This window comes from Colletes latitarsis, chromosome 6 (assembly GCF_051014445.1).
Source record: "Colletes latitarsis isolate SP2378_abdomen chromosome 6, iyColLati1, whole genome shotgun sequence".
In the NCBI taxonomy this organism is placed as follows: Eukaryota; Metazoa; Arthropoda; class Insecta; order Hymenoptera; family Colletidae; genus Colletes; species Colletes latitarsis.
In genome coordinates, this window is record NC_135139.1 from 4,237,927 (window position 1) to 4,265,752 (window position 27,826).

Consider the following 27,826-nt stretch of genomic DNA (forward strand, 5'->3'; position numbering starts at 1 on the left):
GATTCCGTAGTTACATGCGTATTTAACTAGGTACACTATTAATACCGTTTGATTGCGTGTACATATTAATTATGTTTCATGATTATGTCGTTATTGTTAGATCCACGGAGATCCGCAGCTCCCACCCGGTACGTGAAGTTTCTCTTTACGGTTTGTTTATGTCGCATGCGCACTGTTTGCCTCAAGAGCAGTAGCCGCTCGCTCGCTCTTCCAGTCGTCGGGAAGCGTGCGGATGTTTTGCATCTCTTGTGATTTGTTCGTAAAATTTGTCCTGTGACGAATATCAACAACCTTTGAATATACCGGTTTTATATCGATTTCTGATTACCATACAGTTCATAAGTGTGGCGTTTTATGTGTCACGTAAATTTTTCGGTGAATCTAGCGATTTTTATTTTAGCATGAATGATTAGTAACCTTTAAAATTGTTCGTCATTAGTTTCATTACTAGTTTATTGAAAGTACATTGGCATAATTAAAATGTGTTGCTCGCGATAATGTGACACTTTAAACTTTGTCCAATATCCACGAATATATCGTATATTACGGTTTTCGAAACAAGGAAGCACTTTTTACGTGTTTCTGTTTAATACAGTTAGTGAGGATTAACAACAAACCATTAACTTATTCAGTGTAAAAACTGAATTCAGACATAGATCGAAATGCTGATCGTCATAAGGTTCTATGTATTTATTGATTTTTTCAGTGTGAATAATAATTAGCATTAATTTGTGAAAATTCATTGTTGGATTATACTTTAGCGGCATTTCTATCCATAACTTGAGAAACTCAATGACTGAAATCTAGTAATACTTCGAAACGTGTGTGAAACTTTGTGTGTAATACCAAACTACAACGGAAACTTCAGAGATTAGATCACGAGAAAGGATTACAAGGATCATTGTGTCGCGACACTGTTCAAGACATCAGAGGTATGCGAAATATTAATTTAACGTTTATTTATTTTAGCAAACTTTATACGTACGTCTGTAAATGACTTCCATAAATCGTAATTACTTAAATACTCTATATATTTATTTCAATTAACTTTATTAGTATTTTTAAAACTTTGATTACTACATAATTGTGTAAACGCAAAATTTTTTAACAAATAATATGAAATGTAATTTTTTTACGTAATATCATTTTGCAATTCCAAACAATAGTAATATTCGTATCTTTGAACTATTCAAAGAAATCAATGAAAAATCATTTTTAAGATAAAGAAGTACTGTAGTTATATTAAATAAAATAAGTATTTTTGTAGATTGTTCAATCTATAAAACTTTCTCGAATGTTTTGAAGTGGATTATACTTTCTTGCGCGATATTTTCATTTGACTATAATCTTCTAATTACTTCTACAGTGTATTTGGTTTTCTTGGCACTAGAGATTGTTACATGGTAACAATATAATTACAGCGCGACCCATGTACGCCCGAAAAAAGGTTAAAAGAAACCGTTACATACATCATAAACCAGTTCAGGCTTTCAAACATTGTAAATAGATTCCAATATTCCAAAGAAACCCTGAACTGACCCGTAACAACAATAAGTTTATGAAGCCATCGACCATCGGTTGCCTTCTACGACGTTTTACAATCAGTAATATGGTTCTTTATTTCAGGCTTAAACATGTTTTCAGTTTTATTTCGTCTTGCATGGCTTAGTAAGGTCAAGGCGTTTCATAAAATTATTACCTGCTACGGTCAAGGCACGCGGAATTCCCTGGACGTCTCTCGGTGGTGCCCTCGGTACCTGAGGGTGACCGATGGCTTAGAGGCGGTTACTCGGTTAAATTTTTCTACCAAAATATTCCTCCAATCAGAGAAAATGACCGCCTTCCCTGACAAATTTAAAAATATTAACGACAACCAATCCGCGTGTCTCATCCCCGCCAGAACCCTAGACCGATTTGTATTTAAGGGTAGAATTTCTGACGGGAAAGTTAGAATAAAAAAAAACAAGTATAAAACAAACAAGAATAAAACAAACAAGAATAAAACAAAAGTTAGAATCAAACAAAGGTTACAATCCCAAACATATTCAAGTCAAAATTAATCAACAGTCAAGTGTAAACCGTACTGTGTTAACATTAAGATAGGTTATTAAATTTAATATAGTTTAACTGTGATACATTATTGCACCACCCCCAAATATTCAAGGGCTATTAAATTACCGCTTGAAGCGCATATCTAATATAATTTGTATCAATTACGAAATATAATCAAATGTGCGCGCTGAACAGAGAACATAGCCTTTTAATTCAAGTGTCATAGACGGTTTTAGGTTATTAGTACTCGGATGATCGGTGTCCGAGTTATATTTTATATAATTTCCACATTTGGTGTATTTAAATTTAAAAAAAGAAAAATGAAGTAACGAATACTAAAAAATGATATTCCTCTAACACATTGGCGGCCGTAAACGAGATTTCTCGTTCTAGAACACGAGCTTGATTTTTTGATTGTTTCCCAGATAATGCTACTTCTTTTACTTTTGAATATTAGAAATCTTATCAAAGTTACTTATATTCAAATATATATTAATTTAGACAAATTATTGCTGTTACGTTGTACCTTTTAAAAAATTTATGTACGATTAAAATCGTCGGTCTCACAGAAAATTTTAACAAATCATTAGTAAACGACAATGCTTTAATAAGGTAATTAATAATTGTATAAAATTTTATTTTACAAGTAATACGTACTAATTATGGTTAATACCCCAAGATGGCATCGACAATAAATATAAATAAATATTACTTATTATTTAATTAATTGAAGTTCTACGATATAATTGGAATATATTTCTTAAATCGTTATTTAGAAAAGAAATATTTCTTAAAGATTATTTATCTGCCAATATAGTTCAATAAAAACAATCTTTTTTTATCCTATATCGTGTTAAAAGGAGACCTTTTAGTAATCCACGTAAAAAAAAGATTGTTTAAGTTTGAAACCTTAAAAATAGGTTTTGAAAGGCATTTGACGGAAATCGTAAAAATAACGAAGTTACAGCCTTTTGAAGGAAACAGTATCTAGCAGCTAATGATCCTGACACTAGAAACTTTAAATTCGTTTTTCTCGAAATCGTATTTTCGAAACTGGTTAACACAATACTTTAAATTCTAATTAACCGATAGACATGAAATTTATAATAAATCTTCTGGAGACATACCTTTGTAGCTAGAACTAGAGATATTAAGATCTGACGTCTCATTATATTTTTATTTCAATTTCAAAGATAAAAAAAAAACGAAGAAAAATTGATACTTCAACTTTAAAGTATTGCCAATTTGTTTTTAAAATTGAGACATTGAATTTTTTAAATTTCAAGCTATAACTGCATCCTTACTAAGCAGAATACATTTTGATTCCTCCGTTTCAGATGAGTAGAATAGTTGTTATGGTGTTAATCATCCGGACTTATTTTTCGAAACAGCCTATACATATCATTTTCAAACTCCTACATTTTTTACTATTTTGTACTAAAAAAATTTGCATGTCCTCAAAAGATGAATAACAATATGAGTGAAACACTCATGATTTCTTCGTAAAAAATTCACAAAGAAAACCTATTTTTTGTCTACAAGAAGACCCCCTTAATACGTTGAGTGCCTTGGCGAACACCAGCATCTGTCGACAGTCTTTTTATTTTCTGCCGCGTGGATCACACGTAAATGACTTGCAAGTTGCAAGACATTTACTATATTCTTAAAACTCTTACTAGAAATGAATCCTAATACATACATATAAACCTTGGAATATGACGAGTATAACACTGGTGCGTCAAAAGTCTTTGACACCGATTAAGACCATTTTTTATATTGATCAATACATACGGTGATGATAATGTATTATTGTATACTCCTTCATAACAATACCATTAGAAAGAGATCTTTCTGAAATATATACAGGGTGTCCCAGTATCGATGGTACAACCGGAGAAGAGGTAATTCTACATGAGAAAACAAAACGAAAATAAAGAATAAAATTTCTTTATTTGAGGTTTCGTTGCGGAGAAAATTAATTGTGAATTGAACTCGATACAAATAGCACCAATATCATTAGTATCAACACGATGTGCTGTGTTATTTGTGTTTATGAATTTAGAGTGGATTTAAATGAAAATAAGAGGTATAATTTACTTATTAAACGAATTTAATTCGTACAAAAATTTTTGAAAATTGCCTATTGTGCTGCATACACAATTGTGCTCTCTGAATTAGATTTGAATGAACGCATTCTAATGTAATCTATATGTTTAATTCTTCAAATGCCAAATAATTCTCGCTTTTAATTGAGGAATGCGTAAAATATTCTTCTTATGCTCGTTTGTTTTAACGTGACTCCAAACATCAAAATCAAGGGGTGTCAAATCTAGAGACCATGGTTAGTAAAAATCGAAAATAATTACATACTGAGATACCAAATGAAATTGTAATTCGTGCTCAAAAAATCATATATAAAACATGAGCGTATAAAAGTGCAAAAAACATAACAAAAATCTGTATCGAAATCTATTTATCTAATCCATAGTTAAATGCGTACGTACTCGGTGAATATTCACAGTTGATTTTCTCGACCACGAAACCTTAAATAAAAAAATTTTATTCTTTATTTTCGTTTTATTTTTTTATATAGAATCAACCGTTCTCCAGTTGTACCATCGATGCTGGGACACCCTGTATACATAATATTGAAAGTTAACTATATTTATAGTATTTAAATATTTGAGTGAAACTGACGGCTAAAATACAACATAATGAATAATAAGAACAAATATTAATTTTATAATATTTATTCATCAGTATTGATTATATCTAATACTTAGGTTAGGAATCTTCATTACACTTCATTTATTGGAATAAAGAAAATAATAGTTGCATACTGAAGCCTTTATTAATAATTAAGTAATGAATACACTCTTTGCACATTTCCATGTCTGTTCCTACAGCTTATTTTTTACCATTTCTCAAATAAATTTGTATAATTCTGATCGTTTTGTAGCAAATCTATAGAATTCTTACATGTTTGCTACAATTAACGTTTAATACAGAAACCATCTTTTGTAGAAAGCATGATCAACATCGATTCTAAAATTAATGAACATCGACAATCTATAGTTCTACAACATATTTTAAGTATACTCTACGTATAATTGCGAACCAATATAAACTTTTGAAGTTACAATAACTCATCAACTTTTTGCGCTCGATAATTTTTTCGTTATAGGGAAGAAACTCAAGGCTGTTTTGATAAAAGGTTGATCAAATTTGTTGCATCTTACAAAAATAAATTATGCATAAATTAACAAATAAAACTATTGTATTTGAATATCTTATGTATTTTTATATTCTGCGAAACTAAATATAGAATACGAAACTTTGTAATTTTACTTTATGTCGTAATTGCTTCTTTAAACTGTTGCTACTAGCTTAAGCAGTAATGAACCTAATTCATGGACAAAAATTTTATCACTTTTTAAAGCGAAGCGTGCTGCACTTTCTAAAAAGCAACAATCCGCCTCGATATCCAGTCGTGTCGATATCATAATATAGATTATCTGAATAGATGTATCTCTACGCTTTATCAACAAATAAAATTAAGTTTAAAATAATAATTAACCCTACTATTCTTTTCTCGCAATCGGCAGTCGTTTCCCATTTATACTCTAATAATCTATACCTGTTGGCTCCCACAAAGTTCGTGAAGCCAATTATTTAGCAAATAGAAAAAATAACAACACCTATTTGCCAACACAATAATTTATAAACAATTTGAATATATAAAGATAAAACGTGTTAACAGGAAAGTTCTGTGCGGATAGATAAATGGTTCAATTTGTACAAGTTCTTGAAATTCTAATCCTTTAAATCTTGTGTTCTCTTGCATTCTACTTGCATTCTAACCTCGTTCTGTTCGGCCCTTGTTTAAATACAAAATTCAATTATGAAAAGTGTCTTGATTGACAAATCGGAGCTGACCAATCCCGTATGGGTCAGTCCTTCTCAAACTTTAAGTTCCACCCACTGTGGGTGCGTACGGGGGTAGTCGACCGCGTTGCCAAGGGTGCAGTTATCTGGGCCCAAATACCCCTTGAAACTAATTATTGTATGCGTCACATAAATGGCTTCAGTGTATTTCAATTTCCTATTGTCAAACAAGGCAGTAAGGTGGTAAAGTTATAATTCCTTTTTAAATGAGTCTGGTAAATTCTGTGCTATTAATATTTGAGAAGAATAAAGAATAAAGATTGTCCTAAACTGTTCGATAATAACACTGTTTGGAAGTCCAAACAATACCAGCAGTTCTTAACCTTTTTTCTATGAATCTTTTTTTCAAAATAACGTTTTTCAATATTACTTAAGTCAATATTTCTGAACCAGTCTTGAAAATTCTGACTTTCTCAGATGGAACGGACTAAATAGAGTTAAATTTTGCACATATCACTCTACAAAACCAGAATAAGCTTCTTGCAAGGAATATATAAAATCCTCTTAGTCGAATTAAATTTTTATTTTAGCAAATTGTTATTTTTAAGATCAACGAGTTCAGTATTGGCTAGGTCTGCATTTTTAATAGTATTTTAACGTCATCGAAGTAAAAATAATTGTTAAATTATTGTAATTAATTGTAGTGTTTCTAAAAGATATTGTTAGAGAATTTTTGATTTTTTAAAACTTCTATTAGCATTTGACAGTTTGCAAAGATATCAACGTCCATTTTCTACCTTTCTCTTTAATAAAGTATTAGGACAATGAAGTTGTTATTTTTAAGCATAATGTATGTCAAGAATATAGAAATATTTAATATAATATTTCTATATTCTTGGAGTCTGTGAAGCTCAGGTTAAGTTACATTATATGTACGATGTATGGAGGTCGTCGATGAGGGTTTAAAATAATAAATACAGCTTTTTACTATAAAATGTATCCAAATCAAACATAAACAGTTATTGTCGCCATTTGAGGTGCTGCATTAAATGTAGTGGTGACTGAAAGTTGCCTTTGAGATGCAAAGGATTAAAGTGCATCGCGAAGACTGACTTACGCCATTTTGAAACTCGACCATACAGTGGAAGAGACCTATTCCACGTTCGACTCAAAATGGATAAAGCAAAAAGTGAATTCTTATCCTTTCATATTCGACAGTTTCTGCTTTATTTTCAGTTTTTTGTCACCATGTTGTAGTTTCCGCGTGGAAAATGCAATACACATTGACGTTTGAAACATATTTCGTAATTCTTCATGATTTTAAACATGTTTCCTATTTTACTAAATTTATATGTAAATAAAAATTAACAATCAATTATCAATTTTCTTTCAAATATATAAGGCTTTATTTTTAATCGAATTGGATAAAATGCTGTTTACCTGGTTAAAGTTTGAAACGTGAATTATTGAAATTAAACTTCAAACTTTATCCATCGATTGTAGGTACTATTAAATTCACCCAGGTAATTTAAAGTCTACCTTCTCTAGGGACTAATTTTACCCGTAACATATACAGGGTATTCGTTTTAACTTCAACAAGCATATTATCTCTGTTATTTCTGATAATACAAAAAAATGTGCAAGGAAAAGGTCGTATAGTTCCATGGGGCAAATATAACAGTAGGACAAATTTAAAAAAAAAAATACTCTGTGTATATTTAAGAATAATCAGATAAAAAAATTATTGTTTCTTTTAATTTTATTTTTTGCTATACTGCTTTCATATTTCTATCTTCAGAATATAACCTTATAAATATAAGAAATCATTATATTTCACGTTCTTTAGTTTCTTTTTTAAATGATATTAACTACAATTATTTTATTTCTTTAACATAAATTGCAGATATATTGCATCATATTAATAATTTATTATATAAAACACACGAATTTATTGTTTCATGAAGACCACTTTCGTTATAAATTATTGCAAGTTTCGCCAATACTTATAATTGTCGCTTGGTTCTAATTTGAAAAGTTATGTTTTGTTTGTTAATTTTTATTTATATTGTTTTAGAGAAGTTTATGCTTAAAAAGGTGTGTAGGCGTTAGCTGAAATCTAGTGGTTTTTATTAAACATATCTATTCTCATAACCAAAACAAAAGTAATAAAATGCAAGCATTGTAAAAGTTTTGATTATTAAAAACGACACAATTTGATAAGTTGTATCCTAATAGCGTTTTACAGGTCTAATAAAATTCTGCAACAATGAGCTTTTAGTAAGCAATTTTCGACAAATTGTATTGTGGAGCCATTTTATTTTCCATAGTTTTGGATCATGCAGGTAACCGCCATTATCGTACCTCCGCCCGGATGCTGGGTAATTAGGATAATGGACAAATCGATGAACACTACCGTTGCTTTGTGCGAGAACTGCCGTTTTTGTTGGCATTACTGCGCTGAATTTAATTTTCTTATACATATTGCTATACCATCACAATAATGTGCCCGTACGACACTGCACGGTGCTTCTTATCGAATGACTGACAAGTATCCGTGGATCATAAATGTTCCTTTACGTCGACGGTTGCGCGAGTATTGTCGCTAATTGTTAGGTCTCACAATTAATGGTAATGACGTTTCACTGACAGCAATTGGTCGCACCCGGTTAATGGATTCATTAGAGCGACGAGGTCTTTCCCAAGGGCTCGCTGTCGCAAAGGTCTTGCAAGTCTCGTTAGTACATTTACCTTGACACAGCCTTGTAGACTGAAGAACCTCTGGTTCATATATAATGAAATTTCTGCGATAAAGCAGGGTGAGAAAATTATCTGCACTTTGAAATTTCGTTTATGAAAAACTTAAATGCAAGCCCGATTTATTTAAACCAACTGATGCACATGAATATCTTTATGAAAAATCGTTAAACCTATTTTTGATGCGATAATTTCTGTTATTTCATACCATGAATAATCATTGTGGAGCTATTGTTGATATAGACATTATCGATAATATTCATATAGAATAGTACGAGATAAAACACGTACACTATCATGCATAAGTATTTGAACACCGGTACATTATTGTAAAAATGTGAATTACAATATTAGTCCAACACTCTATTATAAATTTGGTACAAGATTTCACTCTAAACGGTCATATAATGCCTATAAACACCAAAAATATTTAACATATATACATTTACCTTAAAAATCATTCTTGCTCAAAGAAGCGAACACACAGATAAACGTAATATTTAATAATATTTATTAATTCATTGGGAAGTTGTTCAATGTATGACACGTCCCATACTACCAACATTTTAATAAGATTCATAAACGTTTATTGTATGTGTTTGGAATTCCAAACATTATTTATTGTAGGATTGTTTTGGACGCATTTATTTTTCAAATATTACTTAAATTACTTAACTGGACGTAATTTGGTCATCTGACAACCACGCCCAACTTTAACAATAGGAATTGACATACACTAAAGCCATTTAGCTACGCGTATTTTTAATTAGTTTCAAGGGATAATTTGGGCCCAGCTACCTACCCCTTGACATCGTGGCCTACTACCCTCGTATGGACCCTTAGTGGGTGGGATTTGTAGTGTGGCGCTGCGTTGCTGCGGTGTGGAAACTCGTGAGAATTTTGTAGAAGCACAGAAATGAAAAGGACTGGTATATAGACGACTGGGATATTGAGAAGTTGATCGAGGAGCAACAGGGTGTTCGGCCACCCCTGGGAAAAATTCTAATGGGAGATTCTAGAGGCCAAAATAAGACGAAAATCAAGAATACCAATTTGTTGATGGTGGCTTCGTTAAAAAGTTATTAACAATTAAATTAAAAAATTTCAAAATGTTCTGGAAAAATTATTTCCTGTTGCGGGGATCGATTACAATCATTTTTGGTCATTGCACATAACCCCGAAATCCTACACATTTTCGAGAAAAAAATTCCTTACCGAAAACCTAATTAGGTGCCCAAATTTTTCGACGAAAAAAAGAAACTTCAAATCTTTTTGAAAAAATTATTTTCGGCTGCGGGGGTCAATTACAATCATTTTTGGTGAATAGACATATTCCCGAAATCTTGCGCATTTTCGAGAAAAAAATTCAGTACGGGTGAAACTGTAAACGTTAATAACTTTTTAACGAAGCCTCCATCAACATTGGTATTCTTGATTTTTGTCTTATTTTAGCCTCTAGAATCCCCCATTAAAATTTTTCCCAGGGGTGGCGGAACACCCTGTATATATTTATATATTGATAAAGTATTGTGCTGGTAAATAGATGTGATGTTTTCTATTCACTAAATAAATCGGCTTCACGAACTTTATGGGAGCAAATAGTATGTGAATGTAGGAGATCTGTTCAAAAAATAACCGAACTTTATTTTTCTAATTTTTCGAGGGTTACATATGGACTATTGGTCCTTGTCATCTTCGAAGTATTCTTCTCCCCGACTGATACACTTCTCTCAGTGGTGTTTACACTTCCGGAAACAGTCCGCGTAAGCAGTTTGTGGGGTGTCTTTCACAGTCTGTGCCGAATTCGTTTTATTTTCCTCAATTGTGTCAAAACGTTTTCTTTGGTTTTCAAGAAGTTGTATATTATGAATTTTTACCTTAAGGTTAAACAGTTAATCGTCATTATTATGTTGAAGTTTTGAGGCTTTTGAGAGAGAGAGAGGGTGCGAAAGAAAAGGCTTGATCTTTGGCGGGAAAAATCATGGCTGCTCCACCATGACAATGCACCTTCTCATTCTGCCTTGTTAATCAGGGAATTTCGTGCGAAAAATCACATGACTGTTCTTCCTCGCCCTCCCTAATTTCACCCTAATTAAAATCAATGTTGTAAGGAAGACGTTTTGACACAATTGAGGAAATTAAAACGAATTTAGCATAGACTGTGAAAGGCATCCCACAAACTGCTTACAGGGACTGCTACAGGAAGTGGAATCACTGCTGGGATAAGTGGAGGAGGAGAATACTTCGAAGATGACAAGAACCAATAGTTCATATGTAAGCCCAAAAGAACTAGAAAAATAAAGTTCCGTTACATTTTGAACAGACCTCGTATAGCAACAAAATAATGTTATAAAATTATTAATCGTATCATGCCCAGTGTCCAAATATTTGCGCACGCTAGTGTATATGTGTGATATAGTGTGTACATTGTAGAATTACTAAATACGTTATCCATGTTTTCAATCGTTATACACCAGTCAAAACCAGTACTAATAATGGCAGTTCGTTAATTAAACTGACAAGATAATATATCGCGTCGTCATATAACTCATAATTAATTCTGACGTAACTGAATACCTTCAGTAGATTCAATATTAATTGGGTTCATTTTTGCCGAAGCTAAACTTACAAATTAGTATAGAAGCAATTTTTCGGTTTCAAAAATAAATGACAATCCCCTGAACAAGTACTTAACAAAAGAAAATTATAAATTTGTTCGTGTTAATTAGACAACTTTAGGTTTAATTTTAAAGTAATGTCAGATTTTCTGAGAATTATTTCTCGATCACTCTGTTAATCATATTCGCAGAAATTGGTAAACACACATGGTAATAAATAAATTAAAATTAAAATTTATATGGTTTGATAACATTTATAAAATTTGAATAAAACGAACGGTTAAAATGTATATTAATAAATATCGAGAAAAAATATTATTTTTATGATATTTAATGTAATCATAATGAGCCATTTATTATTCATATCTATTTATTTAGGAATTCGTGATACTTCCGCATCTTAATTGTTTAATACTGTAAGCTTTTGTTGTATTTGGATGTTGGGCAAGGTATATGGATGGAAATAAAACTCCGATGTGTATCGATTTCTGTAATATATATTTTTCTGTTCTTATCGCACACCTCGTTTCTTTTACACATTCCACACTCATGCGCACAAACAACACACGTTTCGTCTAAGCCCGCCCCAATTGCTCTTATTTATATTGCTACTGTCTTGTTCTTCGCGGATCTAATTTAAACGTGGTGTACACAGTACAATATCACAGCTTTATTCTTAATAATTTTTAATATTATTTCGATTATAGAAATGCTTCTTTGAAATATAGGATGAAAAAGGACTTATTCATCATTTTCATTAAAATAATGATTCTATAAATTCGGAATATACTCCTTCGTAGTTTAATGCATTTTAGAGCAGATACACGGATTACGTATCTTCGCCGGATTTCTAGCCGCGGAATTTAGAAGGATGTTCAAGGAAGTAGAATGTATACATATAATTCCTCTATATCGCGTCAACAAAAAATGCAGAGTTGTTTTTTCCTGTTAAATCAAGCATTATTTTCTAAAAATAAGGTCTGCAGTAATCTATTTGCCATTCATTAATAATATGATAATATAATAAATAATGTTGACAGTTGAACAAAGTTCAAAACATTAATTTTGAGACCCACCTCGATTATTTATAGCAATATAAACTATTTATACCACTATTGTCGAACATACATCGTACTTACAATTTGTAAACCGCGATATCTTTGACGCGTGTACCACGAGCGACCATCATAATAAATAGAATCTTTATGTTAATTGTTAAGGATACTCTATGCATATGTATATGGTTGAGTTTAGAATAAAACATGCTATCTTTTTTGTTCTGTAAACAATTGCTGTGACTTTTCAAATAAACATGGCAGATGCATTTTTTAAAACATTTTTGAAAATTTCTTGACAACTCAAACATTTTCTTCTCATGTGTCAAAAACTATTGAATTTTAATTAAAACATTTTTTTCTATTTCTAACCGTTTCCGAGTAGGACATTTGGGGTCAAACTTTGGAGGGTGGTTTCACCCTTTAAATTTGAGTTATCGCAATTAAAAAGAATATGTATGTATTATATTTGGCTGTTTTACAAGCCTACAAAGTTTCATCTAAATCAATGCCGGACCGTTCATTGCTCTTCCTTGTTAGATGTATTCTACATAAATCACTTGACAGTTACCATTTGAATTCGATAATTTAGTTTCGCCTAGCGATGCGCACGGTATTAACGATGGTTATACGATTAATTTTCAGGTTCGTGCTCATACGACTCCTGAAATTCGTGTACGTAAGCAATGAGAGGATGCGTGGGTTGGGGTTAGGTTTCGCAACAGCACAGACTCGGCGCGTTTAGCGTCTTCCACCTGTGCTGGTGTAATAAAGAGCTTAATAATTTAAAGTGACCTGTCTAGATAGGGGCTTATAAATTGTTTCGGCTGGCAGGGTGGTCAGCATTATCGCGTCATCGGAATTACGAATGCTGGGAGCCGTTCCCCACCTACACCTACTCTTCCTCCTGTACGTCCTTCATAGAGCATGGCATCTTTATTGTTTTCGACGTAGCCATGTCTCATCCCTCGTGCGTGCATGGTATTTGAATGCGAGGACCGTCGCTGTATAGCGGTTCGAAGTGAATCGTTCCGCGAGATAGCCAAGCATTTTGAATGGATACTTCGTGCTTGGCATACCAGTAATTAGAAACAAATATTCCAACGCGATACAAGTCGCTGATAAGCAGTGTTCGTTAGAAAATAGCAAATTAGGATGTCCAAAACGATTATAAATTGTTTCTGAATTATCTAAATTCTAATCCTGAATAACGTAAAGTTTATTATTTATTCTTTGCAACGTTTTGAAGTATTTGAAGTTTTTGCAATATTGATAGAAATATCTTCTCCGTTATACATTATTTAACGATTAGACGCTAAGTTTTGCTTCGTCTTGTCCGCTGCAATTTTATGAAAAAGTCTGAAAAACATAATTATTCTCGACTTGTCTTAGTATTTCTTATTTAAGAAGAAATTGTCGTGGCTCGTTAAGATTAAATTAAAAGTAGCAGATCTTACCGAGAAAGGTTGTATTTCTCGTAAATTTTAATAAGTTTAACAGTTTGTTGTGTACATTACGTCAATCGTAAATGTTTACCAATTTAAATTGCAACGGGAATACATTTTTAAAAGTAACCTTGATCTCTGTTGTGAATTTGTTCTGTTAAAAAAACTAAAAACTGTCCTTGAATTTATCCCGATGCCCCTGAATGCAACTAGAAACTGTCCTTACTTACGCAAGGTCCTTAATTTACCATTCTAATCATATTGTATTATATTTTGTATATCATTTTTTAAAGATCTTTCGAGACGTTATCTTGAGTATCTAAAAATTCATCCTCTTAGTTTTTTAAACGGTTAGCCAGAAAGCAAGTGAATCGAAAGGATGGACTAGTTCTTAAATATACATCGATTGGTTCGTCTACCCGAGAGTTAGGGTAAACGAAACACATCACGTCGGAGACATCGTGTGTTCGTGACGTAGAAAGCGATAAATTTTTTAGAGTTTTATGAGGCTCCCCAAAGTTATATATGATTCATGCACAAGAAGTTATTTATACGGAACGAAAATACTTTACACTCCAAAATACATCGATGTACCTTTCTCGCGAATTGATGTATATTCTCCCTCGCATCCCTTCTCTGCTATCTTCTTTGCACCTTTTCAACTTTTGACGCAAGCGGTTTTCCCCTGCTTATTCGTACCTGAAATTTACTGACTTATTTGGTCGCTCCCTTTCCTTTTACTGAAAACGTTTCGTTGCAGTATTAAAATTTATTTTTAGGGCCGTGCACGAATACCTCGTAACTATGCATCCGTGACAAACTATTTTATGCTCTTCTGAATATTCTCCACGGAATCATGTATTTTCATGAAACTCAAATAATAATGGTTCAAACTTCAATTCAAATTTCATTCGTATTTTGTGGATTTTTGAGTTTAGAATGATCCTGTATTTCATCGGTTGATGTTCTGATAATTTGTGTATACGAGATGAATGAGGATGGGTGGTATAACTGAGTATAGGATGATTCTTCGTGTGAAAAAAATTCATGTAATAAAAAAAATCGAAAGTGCACTGTAACAGTTATTCATTTATTTGGATCGTGTATAGTATCATGTTTCTCTTTTAGATTGCCCCGTTTTGGATTATAACTTGCCATTAACAATGTTTATGCTGCTTCCTTGTTTCGGTGTATAGTTATATAACCATGTTAGCAGAGTTTGATGTAAATCTTAACATATTGGTGTATTTGTTATGTATATTGCAGTAACAAATACTCATAATACATGTTGTTGATAATATCTCTGGCATCGTGTTTATGAACTCGCAACGATCACTGATTACTTACGTCTAGTCTCTTTGACGGTTCGCGAACGATACTTCCGTTATATTTAAATGCAAAGATTTTCATGTGCTTTCTTCTTTAAACTGTACTATTATACGATAGTCGTCTATAATTTAAAAAATTATATTAATAAAAAGAATTTCAAAAAGTTAGGATATACGTATACATTATATATTATTATAAACATAAAACGTTAAATTATATTTAAGTATTTGTAACAATACGTTCATTTTAAATAAAATGAAAATGCTATTTTCAGGAGTATAGGTCATTCAGTCTATATTATCATTATAACAAAATGTTGATAACATAAATATTGTACAGAGATTAAAAGTTGGCTAGTAAGTTTGATTGATTATAATATAATCTTCTTCTAACTTAACCCAGTTTCCTGGCTTTAGAAAGGAGATTATACTATAAGCCAAGACTGAGGCAAAACATGCCTCGCCAGTTGCCGGAGACTCTTTCCCCGTTGAGCGGCCGTCACCATACTCAATTGACTTCCACACGTATATGTATACGCAATTTCCAATGGGTCTGCCATCAAAGTAGCAGGGAAGAGGTTCTCCAAACCTGGATGGGGAAATATATCGACTGAAGAGTGGAAGTGTAAAGCGTAGGCGGACTAGAGTTCCTCGGTCAATCAAATTTAATGACCAACTCCCCATCTCTGCACATTGTAAAATTTTCTTCTTTTGAGAAATATGAACCAATATCATATCTGTCACAAGACGGAACATTATACTGTAACTTCTGTGATCCTTAATTGCAAAAATTCGGGGGATATTTCATTTTAACGTGTGGTACCAATGATTGATTTATGTGAACGTAACACTTTTTAACACGTTCGCGGACAGTACAAATTTTAATGAGCTACAGAAATGGACAGATTAAAAGAAATTTTTAAATATATAAAGACAAAATAAAATGAAAATATTCAATGAATAAGTTAGCCATTAAATAAAGTGCATAATAATTTCAAAAAATAAAAATTATATAGAATCGAATGCATGATAATGTGGTTTATAAATTTGATTTGCAGCATTCATGTCATTTTGCATTGCCTACATTAGTGAAACTGTTGTCTATTGTAATGTTTCTACCAGTTTTAAGCAGTAGATCAATCATTCACTCTAGAATAGAATTTGTTGAACAATATTTCATATGGTCCCTCCTGTTGTGAATTTTCATTTTCCATATTTTCTTGTAAAAGGTTTTAGCGTAAAAAACCATATTTGACGTGTAATTTTTCTAGTACTCGAATAGAATCACATTTACAATAATTTTGTACACTCTTCATAGCATATTTTCAAAATTTTTACTAAGCAATAGTACAGTTTGTTTTAAATTTAACATTTCTCTACTTTTTTTTGTTTTTTATTTAATGGTTTAACGTCGCATCAACAACTTGGTTATTGGAGATATCGGCACAATTAACAGTATTTATAATAATTTATTGAAAAGTCCAGTTTCTCCAAGAAATGAGAGTACGTTCCGCATTTTTTGACCGACGAGGTTGTCTTCGAGCTCAGGTTCCAAACTATGTTGCATACGGGTCCTGTTGTATTTGGAACAGCTTATCATGAGGTGTTCAATTGTCATTCTCTCAGAGCACTTATCACATATAGGTGCAGAGTCCCGTGACAATAAGTAAGAGTGAGTCATTCTAGAATGTCCGATCCTTATGCGTGTAATTATCACTTGTTCCCTTCTAGGTGTCATTAATTTTCTTTCTTCAGTAGATTAATCAAAAAAACTCACAGTAAATCTTTTAATATGAGAAGGAGCTTTACATATCCATTCTTCTTCCCATTTCATTTTTAGTTTCATTTTAATTTCTTTCAGAAGGTCATCCATGGTAAAAAGATTTTGGATTCCTGTTGTTAGACTGGTGGCCGCCTCTTTAGCTGCAGCATCAACTGTGTCGTTACCTTGTATTCCAACATGTGAAGAAATTCATATGAATACTATTTCTTTATTCTATTTGACTGCTTCGGCATGAGTTTCTATTATATGTATATAACGTGTTGTCATCCGTGTGTGACCGGTTTTGAATCGATGTTAAGACACTTTTAGAGTCTGTAAAGATGGCTATTTTTTTATTCGGTGCCTCATAAGCGAATTGGACTGCTCTCTTCATTGCTAACAATTTTGCTGTATATCCTGATGCAAAAATCGGTAGTTTGAAATTAAAATTTTTGTAAATTTTGATCCATCGGTATATATATGTATATATGTAGGTAGCCATCATACTCACTAATAATCTCGTTGGCTAGAGATAAAAAGATATCTGGGTTGGTTTCCGACTTTTTGTATATCTCGAGGTCATTACGAATTTTGAGGGGAGGCCAAGTCCAAGGAGGATATTTAGGTAATCTTCTGAGGTTAGGGTGGCCTAATTTGATATTTAGTTCATTTTCATAACTACGGATTTTGTGATAGAGAGGTTTAGGAGCACTTACACGCAGTAAAAATTTGGCATAATTTCGATTTGAGAAGACATTCTAATAAACCGGCTTGGTAGGAGAGGCAGCAGACTTTATGGCATAAGAAACGCTAAGTAATTTTCTTCTGAAACTGAGCTTAATGTTTCTTTTGTAATACTTCTGCATTTCTTACTATTCTATTCCATACGTATTCAATATGTGTTATTTGTTTTTTTTTTAAATATTTTCATCAAATTTTATACATCCATTTTCGTCTACCTGATTGTCAAAAGCTTCAACTATAAGAGAATAAATATTTTCATTCAGCATTTCTAAATACATATTATCTTTTTAAAACTTGATGAAGATTTTGTCTCATACGAAAGGTTTTTCTAGTTTCCACTGATATACGAATTTGTAAATAGCAGTACACGTTTCCGTTTAAAAAAACAAAGTTGAATCTTAGTAGGACAGTTGTATTTCTCCCTTGAATATTTCAACTGCAATTTTTCAAATGAGTAACCTGTATAAATACACAAAAGAAATAAAACAATTAATTGTAGTGAACCTGTTAGACTCAGGGCATTCATCGAGGGGTTAAGCATCAAAAGTTTTCTAGTTGACAGTTGCTAAAATAATCAAATGTCCGTCAAGGATTGTCTAGTTTCGAAGGTCTGTCCTTTTTCGCAGAATAAATGCGACGGGGAACGAAGCTTCTGTGTTTTTTCGTATCCTGCGTGTTTGCGCGTGACTGCTGGAAGGGAAACGAGTTCAGTGAAGTTGGACGAAGAGAGGGATGCTTCTGTTTTCGTATGGAGAAAAGTTCGTCGATCCCCGAGAGGTCCGGGAATCTGCGTTCTTAACCGAAGACGTTTCTATTGAAAGCTTTCTTTTCGGGTCACACCTGACGGGTCGACTTATCGCAAGTTCTGTCGTTCCCTCTCCGTGGAAAACGGACGGAAGTGCGAGCGGGAGGCACGAATGAGTTTGGGGGAAAAAAGTCGTCGGGTCTCGTGGAATACGAGAATTTTCTGAATAAGAATAGGATCCGGATGCTCAAGATCGACAAGGAACTAAATCTGTGAAATAAAGTTAGTTAGAAGCGACGAAAAAGGAGCAAAATATTCAGGTGAGATTGGAAGAATTCCAGGAATACAGTGAAACCGCGAACACGGTACCGGCGGCGAATAGATTGAAGATTAAAGAACTGCGAAGAGTTTTCAAGACTTTATTAAATATTCCGTTATCTCCATTCATAATATAGACATTGGTAATAGAAAGACTACGAGAAAGTCGGTTATCTTCAAACTTAGCTTACTCGAATTCTGCGCAAAATTGAAATTTAATTCGCACCTGGCGAAAGAGGAACGTGAGCTGAACCATAGTTTACTTACTGAAACTCTTTTTAACATAATTCTACGGTATTATAAATGAATCCTGTAACTTGGTTTACAACTTATTACATCATATTATCACGAATACCAAATAGTAATAATTATTAACGATCGTTACAATCCTTTTATAGTTGTTTCACAATCTAGTTCTGCAATATGGAAAGCTGAGAAGCGACATGACTAAAATCAAAACAAAATTTACAAGAATTGACGTTTTGTCTTAAGTTCACTGATAGAGTCTCAGAGACGTTTATTCTCGTGCATAGAACATCACCGAGAATAAACATTTCTGAGAGTCCATCGGCGAACTTAAGACAAAACGTCAGTTCTTGTAAATTTTATTTTGATTTTAGCCATGTCGCTTTTCAGCTTTCCATATTACAGAACTAGATTGTGAAACAACTGTAAAAGGATCGCAACGTTCGGTATCTATCAACAGGTAACACATACCGGTTATTAACTTCCTTTGCACTCCTGGACGAAGTGGCTAGTTCGTTTAGGACGGGATGTCTCGCATACCGACATTGCTTCTTTATCCTTTAAGACAAGACATCTATGCGAAGTTTCATTTTCAGAAACTGTTCACTCGGCATACCATCAGGAAATATTGACACGGGGGATGTTCTCGGTGAGCGTCTTGTAACACGTATGAAGACCTCAAAGGTCTCGGTGAAGGACCCTACACATAACCTTGCTCCCGTCGTAAAAATGCAAAGTGTTCTGTGCAAATAAAAAGCTTCCCCCGATCGGCGCGAACCTCATGAAACTTTCAGAAGAAACGACTACAGCGCCGACAGGAGCGGTGCGTACGGAATGAGTTGTCGATGTTCCTTCTTCTCTTGCAATTTTTTCCCCAGCTCCGTCGCTTCGTATCCGGCGGAAGCGCGGGCTTCCGCCGCAACGTGTTACGTGACTGCGTTGATCCTTTTCCACCCAACAGTTCTACTTGAGTAGATTTACACTTCTTCGCTGCATTTCCTTTGAGAGTTTACTTTCGTGCGCTATGAATCTTGACTGGAATCTTCGCTTCTTGGAGCGAACCCTTGCATTAATAAATGATCGAAGTTCGCAAGAGACGGGTAACGTGAAAGGGTTGTTTTTAATTTGTTTGATCCGTTAAGTTTGTTTTCTTGGAACGTAAAATAGTTCCTTGACGTTTCGACTAAACAGCATTGAAGCAGTGTCTGCCACCCTTTTTCCGCAGAAGAATTAATGTTGCGTCGCGAAACATGCCGTTCCGCTTACAACAACAATTCGGCCTTTACATTGACGCTAAATGGTGTTAGTGTCAATGTAAACTAAATAACCGTCATAAAGGGCCCGCTTCAGCGACCTCGCGACCTGGTCCTGACCGTTGAGCCAGGGTTTTTCCCGATACCTGGGACGCATAGTCCACCCTCGCAAACACGAAATGCAAGAAGTACCAGCGCACCAAGCCTGAACGAAAAAGGTTCTGATTGGATGCGGCTGGCTTCTTGCATTAGGATATAAGGCGCGAAATTTAGCATACAAATAAGACCAAAACGTCGAACACCATCACGCAACGTCGTACGAACGAGAGAGGGTCCACGCCACAGAAATACAGTCCACTACACAACCCAACGCCTTGCATATCACCAGACGTACAACACATTGCACGAGCTCTCAACAATTAAAAACAAGAAAAACGCCGTACAGTGGCAAGTGATATACAGGGTTTGTCGCAAAACTAACCGAACTTCTTAAAAATAAAAGAAATTAATACTAATATTAATATAAGAGTTATACGAGGGTCGTTCAATAAATAAAAAGACAACCGCTTGTTGTTTTAATATGATGTAATCAATGAATCCTACAATTTACTTTTTTTTCAACACAATCCCTTGCTACTACTATATACTTGCCTTATCGCTATATTAATTTTTTGTAATTAACAGCCAACAATCTTGACTCAATTTTTGATATTTTTGTTCATTTCTTCGTTGCTGTGAAACTTGACCTCGCGTAATGACTCCTTGGAAAGACCAAATAAGAAGTTGGATGGGACAAGATCTGGAATATAAAGTGAATGTTATAGAACCTTTCAGCATAAGTTTTTAATAGTTTTGAGCACTAATTATGCAATATATGGACCAGCGTTATGTCAAAGAAAGAGCACTCTTTTACTCCGTAGGTTATGTCTTTTTTTCAATATTCTAGTGTCTGCAGTAATCGTTGCAGTATTATCTATTAATAGTATACAGTTCTTCCAAAAACTCACAGAAAATTGGATCTATCACCTTGATTAACCCTTAGAGTACGGAGTCTATTTTATATCATAAAGGACGTAGTATTTTATAACATAAAGGACAGGTCACTAAAGTCCCCCATACAGAAATTGTTTTGTTTTGTTTATAAGTTGGCATATTAATATTACAAAGACTGTTAGTAAATTAAAAAACGATTATTTAATTAAATTTACAGCATTTATTTTTAATAAACAAATAAAATACTATCCACTTTCAAACATTTCATGTTTTGACATCAAATAAACTTATTATTATAATTAATAATTAAAATAAGGAACACAAACTAAGGAACTCAATTTTACTTCTTTCAACAATAAAAAATACAAACAAATAAATATAATAATTCATTGCATCAGCTCCATCTCCATCGTTATCACTAAATTCTTTATTCAGTGTCACTAGAATCCATAATATGTTGTAGTCAAACGATTTTCTTTTCTTCAGTTCTATGTTCATTACAAAGTTAGAGCATGTGGCACATTTCAATTTAGACTTTTTATCTTTATTTCTAGGACATAGAAGGCAACGACCACGTTTTATTCCATCCTTTGTTATGAACTTTGTTATGAAAAAAACGGAATCTGTAACGTAAAGTACGAAGTGGGGTAACTTGGGTCTCCCAAACGAAAAACTTACCTTATAATTATAAATAAATTAATAATAGAATGCCACTAATAAGTTTTTATACAGGATTTAAAATAAAACTCGACTACCTAAAAGGAAAAAGAGAGAAAGAAATTATTTACGACGTTATTAAAGAAAAACTAATCTTGGGGGACCTTAAGTCCCCCATTCCGTACTCTAAGGGTTAAGTTTATTAATGCGAGATTTCGAAGCTGGAGCTGAAACTGAAACTTCAATTAATCGTCCCGCATATTGTTCATCGGTAATATTTGTCTGGCCATTTTTTAACTGACTCACTTGTAAAAATTTGTACGGTTTATACAATTTATATTGTATGGCTTAAACATACGGGCTTAAATTTCACATGATTTCACACTCGCAGAAATTAGAATGATGGAGATTATTTATACTGAAATAATTATCAAGTAGATGTTTTAAATTGATGACGAAGATGCTAATTTACGATTCTGAAAATATCCTGCTTCCTATTTAGATATTTTTTTAATTATAGTAGTTTGTCTTTCTTTTTACATACTAAATGAGAGTAGTTTTTATTTACAGGTCGAAAAATGAGCTTCTAATAAAAACTCAACATTGAATTGTGTTTTAAACATGAAAAAATATTCACTGAAACGCATCGATGCAAAAAGCATATGATGATAATTATTCATTTTGTATATAAGATTATGAATAGTACGAAGGGTTTGATATGGGTCAAGAAAACATTAACCTCAATAAACGCCTAGGCTGTCCTAAAACGTGAATTATCAAAAAAAAGACTTAAAAAATGGGTACAACAATAGAAATTCAGCCAAAGTCTTCAATATAATAATTAGAAAATGAGTTGAGATTATCAAACCACAGAATTCACCTGATTTTAATAAAGTATATAAAATTTCGTACAATTTGTGCATGAATCATTCCATAGCCATTGATGAATGACTAAAAATTGAATCAAATTAATAATAATCGCAACGATCTTGTTGAAGCTGTTGGTAAGGTACAAAACTTGTACAAATCAATTATTATTGGAAAAAAAAACTATGAAGGGAAGTCGTTATGGCATTATTCCAGACATCTAAAAAGCAGTGATGAGTAGCCTCAAAGACATTCCATAAAAAGATATACAATAGACATTCATGGATTAGTGTGCAAATCTTTGTACCGTCGTAAAAGGAATATACTTCGAAGAAAATAAAATATTTTTCCCCCAAAGTTGCATGTGTGTTCATATGTTTAAGTAGTTCACTAGTTTTTGCGACAAACCGTGTATGTATTGTATTTGTGAGAAAAATCTCATAACATATTTGAATGTTTTTGAGTAATTTTATGTTATTTACATAACACTGTTTTTTTATGTAAAGCCCACTATTACTGTTATTACATAACATTATTTATGTAGTACCATTTTTACATGAAATAAAGGTGCTATTTGATATTATTATCCTGTTACGTTCTTTACTCACGTAAATGTCTCGATCACGAAGCTGCACTCTTGTTAATATCCGTTCAATTGTGGCTTTCTTCCGTTCTTAGATTGCATGATCTGGTTCTTGCCAATCTGCGCATTTCCCGTATCCACGCACGTATTTCCTCGTCGTTGTCGTTTCTTCTTCATTAGTGGCGGTGCCAACTGGCCCGTTCAAAATTGTAGTGCCGACTCGAGTGTGTCTGGGGCCCTCGCAGCGTAACTTCCTTCGCGATTTGGACAGGAAACAAATCCTTCCAAAAGTATACATATTACGCCTCCTAAAGTTGTCGAGTTCGTGTCTTGACCGAAATCGATCATTTCTCGTATAAAAAACACTACATATATATTTTGTGTAACAGAAACAAGTGAAAATAAAACATAATAGTTGTCTAAGCGCCAGCTTACGATCTGCTAGAAAAATTAACACGTGGTTGAGTAATTATAGATATACATATACATATATACAGGGTATTCCCTGGGAAAAATTTTAATGGGGGATTCTAGAGGCCAAAATAAGACGAAAATCAAGAATATCAATTTATTGATGGAGGCTACGTTAAAAAGTTATTAACAATTAAATTAATAAATTTCAAATCGTTCTGGAAAAATTATTTTCGGCTGCGGAGGTCAATTACAATCATTTTTGGTGAATACACATACCTCCGAAATCCTACCCACTTTCGAGAAAAAACATCGGGTATGTGCTGAAATTTTTCGACGAAAACAAAAATTTTTCAAATCGTTCTAAAAAAATTATTTTCGGTTGCGGGGGTCAATTATAATCATTTTTGGTTATTACACATACCCCCAAAATCCTACGCATTTTCAAGAAAAAAATTCAGTACGGGTGGAACTTTAAATGTTAATAACTTTTTAACAAAGCCTCCATCAACAAATTGGTATCCTTGATTTTCCTCTTATTTTGGTTTCTAGAATCCCCCATTAAAATTTTTCCCAGGGGTGGCCGAACGCCCTGTATATATTTGAGAAAGAGTGCTGAATGAAAAAGAAAAAGGAAATATGGTAGAATAGTCTCTCGCATTTACAATATGGAAAAGTCATAATAAAGCACACAGTCCTTCGTGACTGACCGTCCTTTGTCATGTACGACTGTCATATCTAACGCACATTTTTTTCCAACTTGTGAAATCCGAATTCGCCGATAGGGGGCAGTGACCGCTAGTCGCTAACTTCGCGTTTACTGATTCGCGCCTACAGTTGGATATCATATATTTGATTTGTATGTTGTGTACAGATACAATAAGTTCTCGAGTTACGCCGTTGTACGTGTTTATGTATTCATACATGTTTTGAATGCGTGTATACAAGGTGGGATGCCTAAAAGAGACTACCTGAATAACTTGCCCAGTTTTGGTGATAGGAAAGAAAGAAATAAAATAAAACTCGCTTTATTTGTAGGGGGAAATATTATGGTACACAGAAATTTTTCTCAAGATATGTAATAAAAAATATTTTCTTTTCCGTAAATTTCTTTCTATAAAGGAATGCATATGAATCTGCTTAACTTTGGTTAACTTTTGCAAATAAAATTGTATATCAAATATATTATAAAGTGAAAGAAAGATAAGTCTAGGATAAAGTTGTATGTCATATTGGAGCAGATGTTAGTTATCGCAAAACTTTTTGTTATGATTATAGAAATAATGTGAAAACTCCGGTAAATCGATAATAAGAACAAGAATATCTATTTTTTTTATCTAAATACTCTGCCAAAATCATTATCGGCAGAAACTGTATTATTTTATTTATTGATATTGTATATATTATCTATTGATACGATATCTATACGATATAATCCTATGAAAGTTATAAATACCTACATAAAAAACATAAAACATACTCTTCTAGATATCATTCATAATTCGTACAGAAGACATTAAAAGATTATTGAAACCAGATTAACTGACGTGTGAAAGAAAGGAAAATAAATTGCATATAAGTCCATATAAGTTATAATCTAATTTCCGTTTCTATTTTAAAAATAGCTCACGCTGAAAAGTCACTACTAAAGAAAAGCATTACATAGGCCTTTGAATAAATATTTGAATGAATAAGTCCAATAAATTTTGTGTTAAGACGTATAAATACAAATTCTTGGAAATATAAGTATAGTAAAACTCTATTTATTCGAACGAAATTTTCGTCCATACCAGATTTACGAATAAAAATATAAACAAAACATATTTATACCCTGTTGTCGTCGTTGTTGACAGATAGCAAAGACTGTAATAATGAAGTAGTTCCTAATCATATTGACGCACTCCAAACTTTAAATACAGTTAATAAATATTTGAAATGGTTGAAATCCCAGCCGGAAGGAAAGAATATTAATCTACAGTGTTCGAAAGATTTGTAAAGACTTTAAATAGAAACGAATAATTGTATTTATAATTAACAAAACATACACCATATAATGTATTAATACTTTATATTTAATAAATAATAAAAAATGTTTCAATCAAAGAATTTATTACTAAGCTTTATCAAAGTAACGAGTATTCCTAACGAGCTAAATTGAAATATTACTAACGAGCTAAATGCTTAGCCTACGTGGGGTTTATATAAATGGATATTCACTGTATTATAAGTATTTATATTTCATAATTTTACGCTATACTGAGATCTTCTTATAGGAAAAGCAATTTATAGAGACAATTTTATTCCACATTTTTAGACGAATAATCTGTATCTCCACTGACTATACCAAAAATTATGATATCATTCATTTTTCAGGAAAAAATAAAGAAAGCTTATCAGGCTGGAGAATTAAATCGCCTTTATCCATTTTCTTCGGCAGCGAAACGAGGCTCTCGTTTGAGAGCACGGATTTATAACCCGAATGACAGTCAACGATCCCTTTTGATCAGACTCCTCCATTAAAGGGTTTTATCTCCTATAACAAAATCTATCGCGACTCAGACGAGAAATGAGGATTGTAGGTAGTTAAGCCGTTTAGGAGATTATATGTAGGGAAGTCTTTGATAAAAAATAAAAAGGCGAGTCTCACGGGGGTGTAGTTCCCGATCGACTTGATTCTAAGCCCCTTGAATCATTGTTTTAATCTCGAGTTATAGCAGTCCATGGAAGCCATTCGCCTCTATATCCGTGAAGATCTCAAGAAACCCGAAAGAATCTGAAAGTGGTGATCGTTGCATCAAAAGTTACGTTTGCCCTCCGGTTATTAAGGAGACTCGGAGGACATAACAATAGCACCGATTGAAAGATTAATCCGTAAAGTCTATGGAAGATTACGATAAAATTGTTCGAGCATCGAGATAGAAAAGTTTCTTCATAATCGTTGTAAAAATAACGCTTTTTCGAATATTCGCTTCGAGCATATCGACAACAAGAAATAAAAATCAAATGTGATAAGAAATTGCTACTGCTGTAAACGCGTAATTCGCTTTACTTCTTTATATCCTGGCTTTGGGCACCAACGATAAGAAAAACCGGGCACTGTATTCAAGATTGAAATGCAATACATCGACGTAATGATGAGACTGCATGAATGACGCACTATTTTTCGCCACCACAGAAAATAAAACATTGTGGTTGAACGCGTCGAGATTTCAGGAACTGGATCAAATTGGAAAACCGATGCATCTGACATTAATGCATGATACAGCGATCCATTAGGAAGATTCAATGCGGTTCAGAAACCAATGGAAAGAAACGGAAATCAGAGCAAAAAGGAAGGCGAAACTCCATCGCGATTGGAGGTAGCAAGGCCAAAATCGATAAGAATCGGACCAGCCGGCTCGAAGGGGCTGAGGGGGTGTGTTCGGTGAGACCAAGAGAAACGAGAAGAGAAACAGACCGAGAAGGTTACGGAAGGCAAGGATATTCCCTTGAGTTAGCCGCAGCGAAATACGATAACATCTTAACTGCCTTTGCTCCACGCATTGGCCAGTTGATCCCCACTGGTGGGCCATTCGGACCTCCAAAGAAATTGTTTCGCTGCAACAAAATTGTCTTTCAACCCTCCTTCAACCTATTTATACGAAGAAAATTGCTCACGACGTAATGTTTACTAGCGACGAAATGAAAAGCGTATCTCCACGGATATCGAGGGTAATTATAAATGTCCACCTATAGTTTATTGTTGTTGTATAGATAATTAAAACGTGCTATACCGTTTTATAATATAACTGTATTTAGACACTTGCCCCAATACAGGGTGAGACACGAATTAGTCCTCACGATTTTCCAGCCCCTTTCGATAATTTGACAAAAAAATGTTTTCTATCAAAGTTAATCAATATTTAACCGATAAGAAATTGCAATTGTCACTGTTATATTTTTAAGTGAAACTAGGTATTTTCAACTTCACAGTATTGTAGACGACATCGAGACGAATTCAACAACCTGCTACATTATGACCTACAGATGACAGTGAAAGAAAAATTGCCATGAATCGATTGCCACAATATTTAAAATTATTCGGCGATTCATAACACTAAGGCCTCATAT

General features: G+C 33.3%; 1 protein-coding gene across 1 annotated transcript in view; it reads left to right on the plus strand.

The window, feature by feature from the left end:
* The first annotated feature begins 627 nt into the window (after window positions 1–627).
* Sema2a (Semaphorin 2a) overlaps window positions 628–27,826 on the plus strand; it is a 1,678,677-nt gene continuing 1,651,478 nt past the window's right edge. Inside the window, exon 1 of the mRNA XM_076766929.1 lies at window positions 628–932. The gene's annotated coding sequence lies outside the window, so the exon portion shown is untranslated. The remainder of the gene's footprint in view (window positions 933–27,826) is intronic.